The sequence below is a fragment of the Lactuca virosa genome, chromosome 2 (genome assembly GCF_052849685.1).
Source record: "Lactuca virosa cultivar CGN04683 chromosome 2, Lactuca_virosa_CGN04683_v6, whole genome shotgun sequence".
Classification (NCBI taxonomy): Eukaryota; Viridiplantae; Streptophyta; class Magnoliopsida; order Asterales; family Asteraceae; genus Lactuca; species Lactuca virosa.
Window position 1 is genome coordinate 218,633,373 of NC_136427.1, and position 18,041 is coordinate 218,651,413.

Below are 18,041 nucleotides of genomic sequence, written 5' to 3' on the forward strand. Positions count from 1 at the left end.
ATATGTTTCTGATTACTTAAATAAGTGGTCCCGTATTTCTAAGGCTCACGTCGTGAGCTGTACGCCTCACGTCGTGAGTTCGTTCTGGGTTGAAAATTACGGGCCATTTCAAAGTACCATGAGGTGGGCTTTTGGGCCACGAGGTGGTGTCGAGGTTTTTCATATAACATGTCCATTTTACTATAAAAACTTTAATTTATTTGACCTCTCAATTTTTAAGGACCCCACACTTAATTTTCACCATTTTCTAAAATAATTAAGATGATTAGATGCTTAATTATCCTAAAATGCAAAAATTAAACTAAATGCAAGAACAAAAAGAAATCGCAAACCAGACTCGGGTTGCCTACCGAGAAGCGCTTCTTTTTGTTGGAGTCATGAGTCGGACTCCGTGCCACCTCATGTTGAATTTCTTGGAGTGTCCATCACCAGCTGTATCTTCTGCTCTTTCCACCTTCTTTTATATGCTTGAACTCGTCTAATATAGGCCTTTTTAGAATTTTCTTTTTTAATCCTTGTATCATTCTCTTCAAGCTTCCTTTTAACTCCCTTATTTTCCACAAGTTGAGGTTTTGCTTTTTCTTCAATCTTGAGCTCAAAAGGTATATATTTCTTGTCCACATTTAGTCTTTTTTCATTGGAAGTAACCTCGTCCTCATCACTTGATACCAAGTCTTCACTTTCCTCACTCACCCAAGAAGTTGGAGTTTTATAAGCAATTACTTCAAAAACAGTTGGAATGGAAGCTCTTGGCTTAGTGCATTTTACTTTTTGAATCTCTTCTTCCATAAGCTTTTCCAGTTCTTCAAGTTCATTCTCTTCATCTACGTTGAAGACTTCACCTTGAACATCATTACCTTGAAAACCATATTCTACTCCAAAAGTAGCTTCATCATCTCCAACTATCAAAGTAAGTTTTGACTCGCGAATGTCAGCCAAGGCCTAAGCAGTATTTAATAACAGGCGACCAAGAATAATTGGGACATTATTGTCTTCTTTCATGTCCATTACGATAAAGTCAATTGCAAAAACAAATTTCCCAATTTTTACCAAAATATCTTCCATAATGCCTCTAGGATACGTCACCGAACAGTTAGCCATGTGAATTGTCATTCTTGTAGCCTTCAAATCCGGAGGATTTAGCTTTTGATAGAATGAAAAAGGCATTAAATTTATGCTAGCTCCAGAATCAGCTAAAGCATAAGTCTTCAAATTGTTTCCAAACTCACATGGAAGAGTGAGGCGTCAAGGATCTCCCATCTTCTTTGGTAACTCTCCCAATATAACCTTAGAACTCTGCTCACTAAGAATCACCCTGGAATTTTCTCTAACTGCTGACGAGTATCAATTAAGTCTTGTAAAAACTTGGCATATTCAGTAACTTTGGATAACGATTCAATGAAAGGAGTATTGATTGGAATACCCTGCACTTGCTTCATAAATTTCAAGTGTTCCTGCTCTAGTGGATGGACATTAGCTCGGGATGGAAACAGAAAAGGAGGACGATAAGCTTGAACATCACCAAAAATTTTCTGTTCAGACCTTCCCCACGTCGTGAGCTTTGAAGGCTCACGTCGTGAGCTCGATGTTTCAGAAATTTTTTTCTCAAGTTTTTCCTTCTTCATCTTTGGTCTGGTTTGATGTGGATTGACTTTAAGAGCTTCAAGAAACTCAGAGATAGTATCCTCTTCAATATTGACCACCATAACATGCGATTGAAGCTTTTTCTTGGAAATTTGTGGAGATAATCTTTCATTTACCATCGTCGTTAGTTGACCAAGTTGGGCTTCGAGGTTTTGGATCGATGCTTCATGATTTCTTAATAAAGCTTGCTGGTCAATCATCATAGCCTGTTGATCTTTCATCATGGCTTGTTGATCCTTTGATATTTTATTGCTACATCTGTCTCATCATGTATTTTCTCAGAAGCCTCCATAAATCTGGCTAACATGGTCTCAAGGTCAGCCTTTTTCTCTGGTTGTGGTTGCTCTTTTTGGTAGAATCTCCGACCAGTCTGCCTATACTTTTCTTTTTTTTTCTTTTTATACTCATCGTATGGTAACCATTCTTTCTTTGGTTTCCTCTAATCTTCATCATACTTATCCCCACTCGAGTAGAATACTTGAGCCTTTTTATTCCCATTATCATCCAAGTGGCAATCTTTGGTCAAGTGTGGACCATTGCACCTTTCAGATCCAACTCTAATAGCATGAATTGACTGGTCCATTTTGGTCATCCTCCAGTCCATAGTGTTCAGCATTGCTAGTACAGCAGCCATGTCTTCAAAATTTCCTCCCCCAATTCCTTTAGCTCCATCATGTCTTGTATTGTGTTACTCGCGAGAATGCTTTGAGAACTCTTCAATTAACTCCTTAATTTCAGCCAGATTTTTCTTAGTAAGTGGTCCTTGAGAATCAAGGAGTTTCCTCATCATGACATTCACTCCGTCATAGAATATAGACACTTATTGTTGTATGTTAAAGTCATTCTGAGGGCAGTTTCTTAGTAATCCTTTATAACGTTCCCAAGCTTCATAGCGACTCCCCCGGGTGTTGCTCAAAATTAGCTATCGCCTTTTTGAGTTTAGCTATTTTTAAAGGTGGGAAAAATTGTTCCAAAAATTGCTCACGCATCTGTGCCCAAGTAGTAATTGCACCAAGTGGAAGTGCCTTCAACCAATCTTTTGCAGCTCCCTTAAAAGTGACGGGAAGCATCCTTAACAAGACTGTCTCTCTAGGAACATTCGGGACATTGAAATAGTCTGCTATGTCATTGACTTCATCAAGATTCTTATAAGCATCCTCATGATCTTTTTCGGAAAATGGGACATCCTTAAGTGCAGTAAGAATGTGTCCTTTCAACTCGAAAGTGGCAGTGGCGGGAATTGTAGGTTGCACCAAACCAGGACCAACGTCATCTCTAATTCGCTTCTTGTAAGCTCCCATAGAAATATCAGCGATGTTCGCCTTCTCGTCTTTGGGTTCACTCTTCTCTAAGTTGAAATCGGGATCGGACTCGTACTCGGGATCTTGTGGATTAGGATTCTTCTCTAAGCTCTCAATTGTGTTTATGTCTTTTGAAGAATTACTTGCTTTTCCCACGTTCTTCCCTTTCTTCTTTCCAAAAACTGATTTAAGGTCTTTGATGGGAGACTTATTTGGCGTTTGGTCTTCTCCTACGTCCTTATTCGTCTTTTTGTGAAGGGCTGATTCTGGATCTTCAAGCGGTGGTACCAAAGGTGTTTTGGATCCTCGAGTCATCAACCACTACAATAAAACAAAAAATAAAAACGTAAAATTGAACAAAAAACTAAAAAAAATGCCTACTGATTGACCACCACGACGTGGTAAAGAGCACCACCTCGTGTTGTCACAAAAAATCTAAATAGAAAAAAAAAAGAAAACGAAGAAAAACGAAAATTACTAAGCTCACGTCGTGAGCTTAAGTCTCACGTCGTGAGTTCAGTACTGAACTAAAAACTAATGCAGAAACTTAACTTTTTGCAGGTTTTACCCCACAAAAAGGATCGATTAACCTAAAGCAAATAAATTAACTATCAAATAAACCGTTCCCTGACAACGGTGCAAAAAACTTGATGCGTGCAAATAGCTACACCTAATTTTACCTCATATTCTACTAGCTATTCGACCCATGGCAGTGTACCCTTTCACAAATAGTATAACACAAAAGTCGGGTATCGAACTTAGGGAACGATTTTAATTAATTAATCTACTTACTAGTAAATTAACTTAAAATTCTAGCAAAAATAATTGGTTTTTATCTAATTTTGCAAGTTTAGACAAACTTAATCTCTTAACAACTTATTCAATCAAATATCAAAAATACTTCTGTTAGTTCGAATTCACTTTCCCTCAATATTAAGCTATTAATTATGGATAATTCTCGTTGGTTACCAAATAATATTTTATTAGCAATGCAAATCCAAATTTACTAATGTTGAATTAATTCATGTAGATCTATTCATGGTCACAAATAATTTAACACATAATCAGCTATTGAATAAGGTTGGAGCTATGTAAGATTGATTAAGCAAACACAATATTATAGTCACAATATATGTTCTCTAGCACAGTCAAAACTAATACTTTAATTACTTAACTAAGATTGGTTGAATCCTAGCTCTAGTAATTCAATGGTCACTAAATTACCAAGTATCAAGTTCATGCAATTCAATATTCACTAAACTACACAGAACATGAGTTTAAGCAATCTAAGCATTAAATTCTAAAATGCTGGTCATAAACAATCAAACACAAGCAATTAACCAACTAAAAGAATCCATAACCAAATAACTAGTTCATGAGTTCCAGCTTCATCTAGCTAACAGAAGCAGCTAGATTTAGCTACTCATAGTAACAATCACACACACAAACTTCATAATTGAAAGCATAGTAAAGTACCAAACTAAAAATCTTAGTATGATCTTCTTCTTCTTCCTTAGTGTTTTTACCAAGTTTATGGCTTCTATTCCTATGAAAAACAACTTCTGGACTCTTAATTCTCTCCCGCCAACCTCTCAAAATCGTGAGGATCAAGAATATATATATATATATATATATATATATATATATATATATATATATATATATATATATATATATATATATCCGAAATATCCCTACTCACGTCGTGAGAAAAGACCCCTCACGTCGTGAGATCAATATCAATCCGTATCCAACACAAATTCTTGCTTCCGGATGTTTATATTCTAGAATCTCCATGCCCACGTCGTGAGCCTTTACTCCTCACGTTGTGAGGACGTCTTTATATTTGAATTCTTTATCTTTTAAGCTTTTAACCTCCAAAGTTCCGATCTTGTTGCTTTATGTCCTTATTCTTCAACATGACTTCTTTTGGCTGCAAAATGTAATTTAATCTTTTAAGTATCACTTATCTATGCAGATAGCCAAAATATGTATAAAAATGTATTCAAATATTGCCTAAAAATGTGTATAAATATGGAAATATCATACACCCAACGTACATGGGTGGTACGCCTCGCGTACGGCACCCCTCCTCCAAGCCCAAGATTCAAGTCCAAGTCTTCATGCTCAATAGCAAATAAACAATTAGCCAATTATTCAATAAATAAATAAATACCTTAAAATTATCGAGCGTTATAATTATTCCTATGTTATAGGCGACTATCTAGCCTAATTGCTTAAGTGTATACTACATGCAATAATCCAATACTACAAGTAACTAGCTAAACTAGGCTAATGGCATACTACATGGCAACTATATCCTAACATACAAAGGATATATACTAGAACACATAATATAGTGAGAAAACTCAACAGGAAAATGAATTGGAAGACTAACAACTATCTAGGCAATTCTACTAGAGGATAGCGCATCGAACAAGTATTAACTTATAATACCTTAACCTTTTAATTACTATGACGATCTGGTAATGAAAACTATATCCTTCACTAATCTCAATGAATACTGAGGCATGATCATTTCGGTGGTATTGCCTTTCTGAAATCCAACAACCAAGCCAACATGACCATTCTAGACACCTCTCCTATAAATAGATCAATCAGCATCATAACTGGAATTATTGACGGATCTAGCATTTATAGGTTCCTAATAACGACTATAATTACGAATATAAGCTAACCTAAAAGTCTAGTAAGCGTAACTTTACTTACAGAGATTCCTATGACTTTAGTCAGATTTGGACGTTCTCTATATACATGTTCTCAGTTTTGCGATTACTATGACTTTTGTCAAGACTATTTATCCTAAATAGTCCTTTAGCGAAAACGTCTATTTCCGTGACTAGTCGATTATACTTTAATGCGAAAATGGGGTGTTTGTAATGCCTTGTTCTGAATCGATTCCTAATCCGAGGCTGTGGCCCGAAGATCTGTTATCATAAGGCTTAGGGCCTTTGAAAGGTGAGATCTAGGCCCATTAGTGTGCGAGTGATGTAATTGAAATAATCCAGGTGTTCGGTTCGTGTTTTCGAACCTAAGGGTATTTCGGTAAAGTGTTAGTTCGGGTTTTTGTGGAAATTAGATTTTTGTTTGGAAGGTCTTAAGGCTAGTATGAGTTGACAGAAGTGTAGGACTCCTCGTTACCTTTTCATGGATATAAGGGTGGTCGGAATCGGAGTTGTATCAATGGAGTTATGGCCTTCGGAGTATTTTAGGATTTGAGTAGGAAACCTAGTACGCGGGGCGTACTAAGGGAGTATGCAGGGTGTACTGATGCGAAGGGTTACGCCATGCGTACTGTTGTGTACACTTAACGTACTGCAAGGTTGGGATCAAGGCGCGAGACCTCATACGATGCGCGTACAAGGAGTACGCTGAGTGTATGAGGGTGATTCAGAAACCCTAATATTTCGTGTTACACCCTATTTAAACTTTAAGTGAGCGTCATTTGTTCATTTCTAAGCTAGCCTCCATACTCTAAAAACCCTAAATCGACCTTGTGCCCTCTTGGTGGTGTTCTTGAGCTATTGGAGGGTTTTGGTATACATTTTGCCCTTGGGAAAGAAAGGAGAGAAGCTTGAAGTTATTTGGCTTGGTGGAGAGGTCCAAGATCCAGAATCATCATCTTGTGGGGAAGCTTTTTGAGGTATCAAGTTTGCATCTTGGTTTACATATGTCTAGATCTCTTCTTGGCTAGTTCATTATGATTTTGGTCTTATTCTTGGGTTTATGGATGAGTTAGATTGCTTTTGGATTTGTCCCTTCAGATCTGAGTTTTTTTTTGGTATCCTTGAGCGTAAAGGTGCAAGCTTTATGTGTATTATGTTATCATGCATGCATTAAGTCAACCATTAAGTCCCTTTTAAGCTTAAGAGCTTCTTTTATCCATGTATGAATGTAAAGTTAGCAACTTTACATGGTATTCCAGCTTAAGGAAGTCATATCTGTATTTTGGAGCTTTGTCTTATTCGATTAAGTCAAAAAATCAAGTTTGGGCTGAATAGGGTGAGTACGATGGACGTACAAGCAGGTACGCTTAGCGTACAAGCCTCCAAGAGAGTACGTTGCGCGTACGTGCCTGTACACCCCACGTACATGGTCTGTTTGGGCCATGCATATTTGGGCTTTGGTTTGGGCTACCTTTTAGGCTTGGTTGCTTAGGGGCCTTGTTGGGCCATCTGAGAATATGTGTTTTGGATTAGGGTTAAGTTAATGGGCTTTAGGGTAAGCCCAAGTAAGGTGTGGGCCCAATTTGGAAAATTGGGCCATAAGTGGGCCTTGGATGATTTTTGGTTTGTAGACTTTATGATTGAGAGTTTGGGCCCTAGTCTTGTACCAAACTAGGTGAGGGGTAACATGGTATTTTTACCCCATATATGGATTATTGGATTAGGTTTCGAACCCAATGGTTAATTGGGTGTTATTTGTTTTGCTGGCTCAGGGATTTTAGCGGATCAACAGTTAGAGAGTATCTGTAAGTTTCAACTGTTTGAGGTGAGTCTTCTCACTATATCAATGAGTCGAAGGCACCAATGGCGACCCATTACTTGTTATGTGGAATGCTAGTTGTCTCTGTGATGCTTGCATGGAAGACCATGGGGGAGCCCATGACATTTGGATATCATACCATGAGGGGGGGGGGGGGGGGAGTCCATGGCATTCCAGGTAAAGACCGTGGGGGAAGCCCATGACACTTGGATATCAGACCATGGGGGACCCCATAGCATTCCAGGAAAAGACCATGGAGGGGTGGGGGGGAGACCATGGTAACTAGTGTATGTCGCATAATATTCTGTGGTTGTATATTATATGGTATTTTGGGGAACTTACTCAGCTTTGTGCTTATGGTTTTCGGTTTATGTTTCAGGTACTCCAGTTTTCAAATGAAAGAGCTCGGGACGATTGCAGGACACCCACCACATGTTTCCGCATTTTGTGAATTACTCTAATTTGATGATGTTTTTGCTAACTCTTGGTTACATTGGTTTTATGGGAAAGAAATGTATTAACGATTTATTAATCTAAAAGCAAAAAATTTTATGTCATGATTTTCGGGACGTTACAAGTGTTACGCTTCAACTAAGTATGAAGGAACACAAGTTATGATTTCTTGAAGTTTTTTAATGCTCAATGTTTGTTAATCAAGACTACACTGGACTTAGCCTAACCGTTGTTAAGTATAAGACTCAATTAGACTACTTAAGCTATTACTTTATAACTATTGTACTATTGTGTGGTTCTAGTTTCTTTAGACACCAAGAAGGAATATGTTATCCATTTAGATCGACCTATATGTTTACGGGCATGGAATTTCACATAAATCCAATTTTAACTTGCAAAAGTGCAGCACAAACTCAGTCTATAATTTCAATTATAAACTTGATTTAAGGCCAGATTGAAAAACACATTCCTTAGTTGTACGTGTAAAAACCATAGATTACAGTAAATAGAAAGATAATGCAATAGCTACAACATTTGAAAGTTGAAACTTGTTTTTGTTTCTCTAATTAATCTCTTCATAACACCCTCAAGACAGAATAAATACAAAATTAGATTAACACTTTGCAGCAGTTGATTTGTTTGACTTTTTTGGGAAGATTCATAACGGTGGAGATTTTAGCAGCAGTTGAAGGTTCTTTTTGTCCTTACTGGTTGTATTGAACCTGTTTTCCTGTATTACCAGTTTCATTTAATGTACTCATAATTGGATAAGGAACAATATAGCACCCATCATCCCAAGGAAAATTCATCATTTACATTACCATTCATGACAATATGATCCTATTGAACCTGTTTCCCTGTTTTCATTAATACAATTAATGATATCTTATTGAATATTGAGTAATTTTATCTTATTGAACCTATTTCCCTGTTTTGATCTCATTGGCTTCTAAAAAACTCAATGAAAAATGAATTTTATCTTCAAATCAACTATCTGATACCTCAAAGTGTAGTTAGGTCTTCGGCAATGAAGACTTCATCTACTGAATTTCGTCCTCTACCTCGAGCAGTTACCCCAGCCAGTAGGTTTCCTAATTATAACTATGTAAGGAACAATTTTTTTTGTTGAATGACTCACTGATCATGCTGATAGAGCGAGCAAAGAACCGAGTTTTCACATGTATATAAACTTCCTTGAGAAATCTAATTCAAAACAGCTGATGGAAGAAATGGTTCGAGAAACTTGTGAGAATTGCAAGGTATTCTTTTCTACCTTATTCATTTGTTTTTTTGGGAATGCAACAGGTTCTTCTAAGGTCTGAGCTCATACAGACAAGTTTTGAAGAGTGTTTATTGCTAAAGAATCTTGGAGGCTGGCTCCGAAAGATCACAATTGGTAGAAACAGAGTTCTACTATCCAAACATATTGCATTCTGTTATAATAATTTCATGATCCAATACATATGCCCAAATCAGAAAAGAAAAATCAAAGCACATGATCATATTAATTAAATTAGATAAAATTTATTTTAAATTAAATATAGATATTAGATACTTGTAATTTATTATAATTAATCCTGAAAGAAATTAAAACAGAGATCGGATTTTTTTTATCAATCTATATTCAACAATATGCATTCAGCTTGAAGATAGGGAAATTCAACATGTCTAGATCCATGAACACCACTGGAACTTACAGAATTCTTAAAAAAGGGTTTATAGTTATTCATCAGTCGATGTTTAAGCATATGCATTAGATTGAAGTTTACCTACTACAATCAAAATGATAATTCTTTATAAGAAGCCAACATTTTTGAGTTATTTTAATCTTGGATATACGATAAAGATTAGTTTTTTAATGACACATAAGTTGCATAACATAAAAGGAAACTTACAATTGAAACATTATGAACACTTAGCGTGATGGTGCAAAGAACTTCATCTGAAATTGATATTTCCGATTTTTGAGATATGGGTCAACATGTTTGTCTTTGTTTCATTTGTGCATGCTCCTTTAAGTAGCAATGCTATAACGGCTAAAAATGTGAGTATTGAAAATCAAATCGTAATGTTACAATGGTAACATTTTTTAACAGCCATATTTTTCAAATTTAGTGAAACTGAGTAGATATTCATCTAAATTGTGTGTACATGTAAAGATAATGACAATCAAACAATCAAGTAACAAAAATAACATTTTATAACAGACATATTTTCAAAATGAAGACAATACTGATATTCAAATAAATTGTGAGCACAAATTTAAAGATATTAACCACCACATGGCATCCCTTTTGTTCATAAATGTATCATTTTGTCTCAACAAACATACAAAAGAAATGACTGAAGCTTCTATCAACTGCTTCAGGTTAGCAAACACCTTCTTGGTATTCACTAGTTTATCCTTGCACCCACTATCCCTAGTACGTTGGGTGTTATCCAAAATGTTAGTTAATGGATCCATGTTCCCTTGGAAATGACCATTTCTCAATACAACTTCTAAAAGAAAATTCTCATGATAACCTAATGAATCAAGCTTAGAAATAATCTCATTATACAAAAGTTCCAGTTTTTTCAACATAAAGTCTTCTAGTTGCTTGTCCGTATAATGTTCCAACGATTTATCATCAACATTAGAGTTTAAATTAGGGTTTTGTGCCGATGGGTTAAACCCAAACTGGAAACCCATCAGATTTGATGAAGGATCTAAATCACTACCTGGTGATGTAACCGACATCCATCAGGCAGGTACCAGGCTAAAACCACTGATCGGGGTGAACATGTTTTCATCTAGTACCGGTACCCATTATATCCTACAGAAAAAAACTTCGAAATTTATATAACGTTATCATTTTCATCAAAAGTATATAGTTTCTAGATCTTAACATACTAGAAAAGATCGATTATGCAAACTTAAAAGTGAAATTCGACGTTTGAAAGCCAAAGGACCAACCACGTAATGTTTCGAAACCATATAGTTGTTAAATCTAATGATTTCATTTTGATCAACAAAATCGTATAGTTGTTAAATTTAAAGATTTCATTTTGATTAACAAAATCATATAGTTGTTTGATCTAAACATACACTTTTTCATGTCATAAAATTTCTATGTGTCATGATTCACGTGTCATTAAAGGCCTATTTTCTAGTAGTGATATCTCTTGTTACTCTTGGTGTTTTAGATGTATGCATGATAAAACTTAGTTTGTAAAGACTCATAAGTTTCATGAAATAAAAAGAAACTTACACTTGAAATGTTATGAACACTTAACGTGATAGAAAAAACAACTTCATTTGAGAAACTTACACTTGAAATGTTATGAACACTTAATTTAATATTATTAGAGTGGAAAATTTAAAATTTAAAATTTAAAATGGAGAATTAATAGGTTGACATGTGGCATATAATATTAATGAAGATTTCTAATATTATGACACTTGTCAATAGGAGAATAAACTTATTCATTTATTAGAATAGGAAGATATATATATATATATATATATATATATATATATATATATATATATATATATATATATATATATGGCTTCCTTGAATGAAACATTTGATGGCCGTTTCTTGTATCTGATTAGCAAGGGAAAGAAGATTAGTGTAAATTTAACTGAACCTTTGATTGCTAATCAAGAAGATGACAATGACATTATTAGAAATATACAAGAAATGGTAATTTATGTTCAACATTGATCCCACCATCAATTGAAATCGATGAAAGCTATTTTAGGAATGAAATCTGAATATTGTACAATTGAAAATTTATGCTTAAGCAATTGAGGTGTTGGATTGGTTACCACATGAGGTTTGAGATAAATGACCACATGAGAAAGTTGTTAAGGTGTCTAACAGAAGAAACCAAAGTGGAAGGTGTGGGATATAAGAAAGTGAGGAAGTGCACATTTATGCTTTGGGCCTTATACATAAATCATGAAAATTTATTCGGAATAATATAAATAAGCACATTCAATCGATGTGTAAGCATATGCATTAGATTAAAGTTTACCTACTACCATCAATATGATTATGTTTTATAAGAAGCTAACATTTTTGAGTTATATTACTCTTGGATATACGATAAAGATTAGTTTTCTAAAGACACATAAGTTGCATAACATAAAAGGAAACTAATAACTGAAATATTGTGAACACTTAACGTGATAGTGCAAAGAAGTTCATCTAAAATTGATATTTCCGACCAAGAGTATGAAAATACATTTGTTCTTGTTGCTATGTTTTTTCTACGATTTTTGACACGTGGTTGGATATGTTTGTCTTTGTTTCATTTGTGCATGCTCCTTCAAGTAGCAATGCTATAACGGCTAAAAATATGAGTATTGAAAATCAAATAGTCATGTTACATCGGTAACATTTTTTAACAGCCATATTTTTCAAATTGACGGAAACTGAGTAGATATTCATCTAAATTGTGTGGGTAAATGTAAAGATAATGACAAACAAAAATAACATTTTATAACAGTCATATTTTCAAATTGAAGGAAAACATTGATGTTCAAATAAATTGTACATGTGCGCATAAATGTAAAGATATTAACCACCACATGTCATCTATTTTGTTCGTAAATGTATCATTTTGTCTCAACAAACATACTAAAGAAATGTGTGATCGGAGCTTCCATCAATTGCATCAGGTTAGCAAACAGCTTCTTGGTATTAACTAGTTTATCCTTGCACCCACTATCCCTAGTACTCAGATATAGATGTGTGTTATCCAAAATGTTAGTTAATGGATCGACGTTCCCTTGGAAATGACCATTTCTCAATACAACTTCTAAAAGAAAATTCTCATGATAACCTAATGAATCAAGCTTAGAAATAGTCCCACTATACCAAAGTTCCAGTTTTTTCAACATAAATTTTTCTAGTTGCTTATCCCTATAATGATCCAATGATTTATCATCAACATTAGGGTTTAAATTAGGGGTTTGTGCTGATTGGTTAAACCCAAACCGGAAATCCATCAGATCTGATTAAGAATCGAAATCACTACTCGGTGATGTAATCGATACACCCATAGGAAGTACTTCGTATCTAAGGCTGAAACCATTGATCAGGGTGAACATGTTTTCCTCTAACTAGTACCCATTATATCTTACAAAAAAAACTTAAAATTTTATACAATGTTATCATTTTCAGCAAAAATAGCAAAAATATCATATGGTTGTTAGATATAAACATACTAGAAAAGATCGATTATACAAACTTAAAAGTGAAATTTGATGCTTGAAAGCCGAAGGATCAACCACATAACATTTCGAAACCATATAGCTGTTAAATCTAATGATTTCATATTCATCAACATAATCATATAGTTGTTAAATCTAAGGATTTCATTTTCATTAACAAAATCATATAGTTGTTTGATCTAAACATACATTTTTTCATGTCATAAATTTTTTGTGTGTCACGATTCACATGTTATTAAAGGCCTATTTTCTAGTAGTGATATCTCTTGTTACTCTTGGTCTCTTAGATGTATGATAAAACTTAATTTTTAAGGACTCATAAGTTTCATGAAATAAAATTGAAACTTACGCTTGAAATGTTATGAACACTTAATGTGATAGAAAAAACAACTTCATTTGAAATTAATATAGTCATGTTGGAGCAAGACTGAAAATATATTTGTTTTTGTCGCTATTTTCCTCCGACTTTTAAAACATGGGTGTATATGTTTGTCGTTGTTTCATTTGTGTATGCTCCTTTAAATGTAGAGATACTGAAAATCAAATAGTCAACGATAATATTTAATAACGGTCATATTTTTCAAGTTGATGAAAAGTGTGGATTGGATATTCATCTAAATTATGTGTGTTAATGTAACTGTATTGAAATAAACAATCAAGTTACAATAGTAACTGTCATATTTTTCAAATTAAGGATAAACATGTGGATATTCATACAAAAAGTATATGTAAATTGTGAGTGTAATGGGCTGCTATAATGGTAGAATATATATTTAACACTCATATTTATCATATTAGTCAATGTTATAATAAATGAATTTATATATAATTTTTTTTTAATAAATAACTGATAGCACTCTTGCCTCAATGATGGTTGGTTGAATTTTATGTATATTTAACATAACAGAATGAAGTTTGTGAAACCGGGCTTTTCTGCTATGAATATTGAAGTTGAAGCAAGATTTTTGAAATGAGGGAAACAACTTTTTAAAGATAATATTTAGAAAGTCATATATATATATATATATATATATATATATATATATATATATATATATATATATATATATATATATATATATATATATATATATATATATATACATATAACTACTGTCATTATCACACATTCTCACTAATTAAATCGTCTATAAGGTTATTATAGACTTTTTATTATTATTCTCATTCTGTCATGATGTTGTTGTCATAATGTTGTCATCATAATGTTTATTGAATCGTATTCTTTAAGATTGAAAATGAGTGAAAAACGATGTATGAGAACAAAAATAATAAGAATTAGTGAGAATGCATTAAAATGATGATAGTTGTGTGAGGTTGAACGTATTTACATTACTAAATAACCTATTCTCTTAGTAATTATCATAGAATTGCACTTTCCACACGTCCGCACAATAGTTGTCCATCCACATTATAACCTAGCCATATATATATATATATATATATATATATATATATATATATATATATATATATATATATATATATATAGGGCTTCCTTGATTGAAATATTTGATGGCCGTTTCTTGTATGTGATTAGCAAGGAAATGAAGATTAGTGTTAATTTCAAGGAACTTTTGATTGCTAATCAAGAAGATGACAATGATATTATTAGAAATATATAAACAAAAAATGGTGATGTATGTTCAACCTTGATCCCACCATCAATTGGAAATCGATGAAAGCTATTTTAGGAACGAAATCTGAATATTGTACAATTGAAAATGTGCGTTTAAGCAATTGTCGTGTTCGGATTGGTTACCAAATGAGGTTTGAGATAAATGACCACATGAGAAAGTTGTTAACGTGTCTAGAAGAAGAAACCAAAGAGAAAGGTGTGGGATATAAGAAAGTGAGGAAGTGCACATTTATGCTTTGGGCCTCATACATAAATCATGAAACTTTATTCGGAATAATATTAATAAATGAGAAGGTAGAAGCGTGTATGTTCAAGAAACTATGTTTCAGTGTCCCTTGTCAAGCACTATTGGATTGCATAATGTTATTTAGAGCAAATATTCGCCGATCTTATACAATTCTAAGGACAATGAAGGAAGACATCAAGAGGAAATGTAATTGCAAAGTGAGTGTGGATTAGTGTCTGAGAGGAAATAAATATGCTTCAAATTAGTACCAAGGTGGGTTAAAGATCACTATCGTAGGATTTGGGAATATGCATAGGAGGTAAAGAGATCAAACTCAAGGAGCACATAGAATATGGATGTGAACATGATGGCTAGTCGAAGTAATTACTTCAATGACTTTTATGTTCGAAGGGGTGAAATATTGTGGATCAAAACATGTAGGAAAGTTATTTGTTTGTATGAGTGCATCTTAAAGGGTATATACAAAGGCTTCAAATGAGCATGAAGGACTACAAGTTATGATTTCTTAAAGCTTCCTAATGCTTAATGTTTGTTACAGGGCCGGCCCCGAGAATTTGAAGGCCCTGTGCCATTTAATAAAAAATAGGCCCTAAAACTAAAAAAATCTAAAATTTAAACAAAATTGGAAAACCTCCTTCCTGCAAAATATAGAAATAATAGGAATAGTCAACATTGCAATTTAAATAATAGTTTTTGAAAATAAGTAGATCATAGATAGTCTTTAGTATCTTCAAATTGGAGAAGATATGAACCAGAAAGAATGAAAAAAAAAACTGATTACTTCTAAACAACATCAGATATATAACATATAGATAAAAAAAATTCTATATTACCTTCTGATTTTCGTCCCTATACCCCATCCCGACATCTGACATTCGAAACCTTACTCCTAATTTCAATTTGCTTCAAATTTTCGAAGCCTCACAGCCCCCACTCCTGTTTGTGATTCACTGATTTTTAAAATTCATGAAAAATGAAGTAAGAAGAAAGATGTATGAGTTGAAAGCTTATGATTGAGTGATCAACTTCTGATTTTCGAGGATTATGGGTTTTATTTTGAATGATTTCTTCTAGATTTAAAAAGAAAAGAACTAATAAAATGTTTCTGCTAGCCATCGTTTGTTTCCCATGCCAAAATCGTAATACCTATCAACACGAACCAGAACGTTGATTCCTTTTCCCAAAGAACTTCTGATTCGCGCTCATTTGTTTTCTGATTCCAGCGTCGTATCCTTTCTCGGCCGATGCATCATACATTCTGTAACCTAATTGGCCCAAAAATGAACAAAAGCAAATAAAAAAATCTGAATAATTTTTGGGCCCTTGATTGCAGTGGGCCCTGTTCATAAGCACCTCTTGAACACCCCTTGGGCCAACCCTGGTTTGTTAAAATAGATTAGACTCGACGACCATTGTTTAAGTATAATCGTTAATTGGACTACTCAGGCTACTACTTTCTAACTATTTTGTGCTTCTGGTTTCTCTGGACAGCAAGAAGGAAGATGTTATTCAATTAAATCGACCTATATGTTTAGGGGAATGAAATGGCACCTAAAATCATAATTTAACTTGCAAAAATTCAGCACAAAGTCAGTCTACAATTTCAATTACAATATGAAAACTTTTTCGCATGGATTGAAAATCATATTTCTTACTTGTACGTGTAAAAACCATAGAACAAGATACAGTAAATAAAAAGATGATGTGATAACTACAAAATTTGAAAGTTGAAACATTTTTTGGATTCTCTAATTAGCCTCTTCATAACAACCTGCAGACAAAATAAATACGAAAGTAGATTAACACATAACAGCAATCATGAGTGTTTTTTTGTGCTTCTAGGTTGTATGTAGAACAGGGGCTTGAGAAATGTACCACTAAATAAAACCATTAATTTTTTCCAACAACTTCTTAATCACTAATGTTAAATACATCAAGTTCCTTCCTTGTTTTCTTTTGGGTATAAAATTGTTGATGGGTTCCGAATCATCTGATATTCTCACCATTCTTTAGCTGCTTGACTACATGTTGCTCTGCAACTTTAATTTTGTTTTCAAATATATTATCTGATACCTCAAAGTGTAGTTAGGTCTTCGGCAATGATGGCTTCAACTCCTGAATTTCAACCTCCATCACGAGTAATTACCTCAGCCAGTAGGTTTCCTGTACTTGTGGTTTTGTGGTTCCTTGTCTTTTCTTCTATTGGGAAGTTACCTTTTGTTTATGGTGTTAAACAATGTTTGAGAAATCCAAGCTTTGTCTCTACAAGCATTGGAACACTTGTTGAATGACTCACTGATCATGCTGACAGGCCGGGCAAAGAACCGAGTTTTCACATGTATATAAGCTTCCTTTAGAAAACTTATTCAAAACAGCTCATCGAAGAAATAGTTCGAGATAGTTATGAGAATTGCAAGGTATTCTTTTCTACCTTATTCATTGATGAATTTAAATATGCAATATAAACCTGGAGTAATTTGTTATTTAGAATGCAACAGATTCTTATAAGGTCTGAGCTCATACAGACTAGTTCTGAAGAGTGTTTTTTGCTGTAGAATCTTGGAGCCTGGTTTGAAATATTACAATCAGGAGAAATAGAGTTCTACTATCCCCCAAGCTTTGGATCGCAAATTCTTCCAAAGATCCAAAACTGTCACACCCCGGCCGACGGCGGAAATGCCGACCTTGTGCGACGTCATCATGGTTCATAGTTATTGATTACATTGAACAGTATAACACAAAAGTTATTTTATATTAAAAAAAATATTTTTAGAATACAATTTGCCACCTACACTAATTTATTAATAACATCCACGGATGTAACACGTACTGCATATGTAATCCAAGTGAATAACTTTTTACTTGGATATTGATCATTAGATTAAATTTGATATCTATAGCTAGAAAACGCAATTTAATATATATATATATATATATATATATATATATATATATATATATATATATATATATATATATATATATATATATATATATAGGAGTATGATCAAA

At 33.7% G+C, this 18,041-nt stretch overlaps 1 non-coding gene across 1 annotated transcript; it reads left to right on the forward strand.

Moving 5' to 3' along the window:
• Positions 1-2,480: 2,480 nt before the first annotated feature.
• Positions 2,481-2,585, forward strand: LOC145161987 (small nucleolar RNA R71). The gene has a single exon (XR_013738840.1). It is a non-coding gene; the product is annotated as a small nucleolar RNA R71 (small nucleolar RNA).
• Positions 2,586-18,041: the final 15,456 nt, after the last annotated feature.